The following is a 1,747-nucleotide window of genomic DNA, read 5'->3' on the forward strand; positions in this document are numbered from 1 at the left end:
TTTTTGCAGGCTTTGTTAACTGCCCAGTTCTTTAGTGTGACGTCCGGGTCACGTACCCTGGGAGCCCTGCCGTGGAGGTGGCCCCTGGCTGTGAGCTGGTGGACGGGGCCGCGTGGGCGCTGGTGGCGTCTGCCTGGTAGCCAGTAGATAAGTTTGCTTCTCTTTGAAATGTATTAACAAGGAAAGCAGTTTTATGAATATTTACACGCCTTTTAACTTTTTGAATCCTGGAAGCTAAAGAGCTAAACATTAGAATAGCTCCTTGGCTTTAGTAAGGATATAGTGAAAAATTCAGCTGTCCTCTGAGAAGTGAGGTGTCAGATGAGAGTTTTATAGAAACTGAAAAATGCGGCTAAGAGCAGGGACCCTCCGGGCTTCCTTTCAGAAGCTGGTGACCATGGCAGTCGGGCCACAGCGACCGGCAGATAGGCTGACAAGGGTGGGCAGAGAAAGGTCTGGCCAGGTCCGGACATTCCAAGGTTTCGCCTTAGCGCTCGACAGCCAAGAGGTTGACGAAGCTGGCTGGAAGGTCGCTCACAGGCTCCTGGGCCCGGTAGTTCGGTGTTTTCCCTGATTTTAAACTCACACCATCCATTTTCAGTCGAGAAACCATTCGCTTTACTGCATGCCGTGCTCGCTCACCGTGTGTGTGTCTGTCTGTCCGTCTGCGCGGACGCTGGCCTGGCGCACCCCTGCGCGCTCGCATGCTGGAGCCGCGGGCCTGCGTAGCGGGGTGGGCGTATCCGCGCGCGGCCTGCGCTGCGGCCCGAGAAACAAGTTAAAGTCTACGGCCCGCAGACTTTAGTGCCGTGAAACGAGCGCAGGCTTCATTTCAAAAGCACGTGTTAGAAACGTTTCGTAGTAAACACCAGTACTGACGATCCTGCGCTGTGCACCTACGGGGACAGACTCTCCCTCCAGGTTGCCGAGGGACGGTTTCCGTGGGAAGTGTCTGCACAACTCCAAGAAATCCGTAGTGACCGTGTAGACTGCTGGTGTCCTCCTCTAGTCAGCCTTGTGTATTTCCCTCCTCTGGAGAAAACGTGGCTGCAGGACGTGCCATTTTTTAAAGCTGTTTTGTGAATGTTAATAAAGATAGAGGGTAAGCAGGATGTTTGGGACAGCCACCCACACCGACTGCCCTTCCCCTAGCCATCTGCACCGACCGCCCTTCCCCCAGTGGCCTGTGCGTCCACACACCCCTAAGCTGACACTCAGCTACGGGCCGGCGCTGGAGGCGGGGGCGGCTCAGAGCCCTGTGCCCGTGGTTTCCCCTGAAGGCCGAGCACGGAGACGCTCACAGTCGCGTGTCTTCTCTGGCACCTTGCATGCGTTCAGTTTCCTGACGCTTTGTTGCATTTATTAGAGGGGCTGCTTGATGCATCATGCGATAGTTTGTCTAACCTGGTTTCAGAAATTTCTCCAACAATATATTAATGCCATTTTGTATTTTTCTTAATGGCCAGGGTTAAGGCTGATAATCCTGAGAAAAGAAACCCACTCGGGGTCCCGCAAGCATGGGGATGCTCGCTGTTTAACTTGTTTCTCATTCGTTTGTGCCGGCTTTTGGTAGTGTGGACGTACCTTCTGCCTCTCTTCCTGTCTGAGCCGTGGCACATGGCACTGTAGAGAGAAGCAGCCTGGCGTCAGTAGCCGCTCATTGCTGTCACCCAGTGTAGCCATGAAGCTTCGTTCCCTGGACCTTGACGCTTTCCCACGTGATTGCAGCCGTTCTGAGCCTCGTCCA

The 1,747-nt window shown here is 54.2% G+C and overlaps 1 protein-coding gene across 1 annotated transcript in view; it reads left to right on the forward strand.

Annotated features, from left to right (window-relative positions):
* The window catches only part of CAMSAP1 (calmodulin regulated spectrin associated protein 1), a 45,482-nt gene that overhangs the window by 14,162 nt on the left and 29,573 nt on the right, over nt 1-1,747 (forward strand). The gene's annotated exons all lie outside the window — the stretch shown is intronic.

This window comes from Pteropus vampyrus, unplaced genomic scaffold (genome assembly GCF_000151845.1).
Source record: "Pteropus vampyrus isolate Shadow unplaced genomic scaffold, Pvam_2.0 Scaffold157, whole genome shotgun sequence".
NCBI classification, from domain to species: Eukaryota; Metazoa; Chordata; class Mammalia; order Chiroptera; family Pteropodidae; genus Pteropus; species Pteropus vampyrus.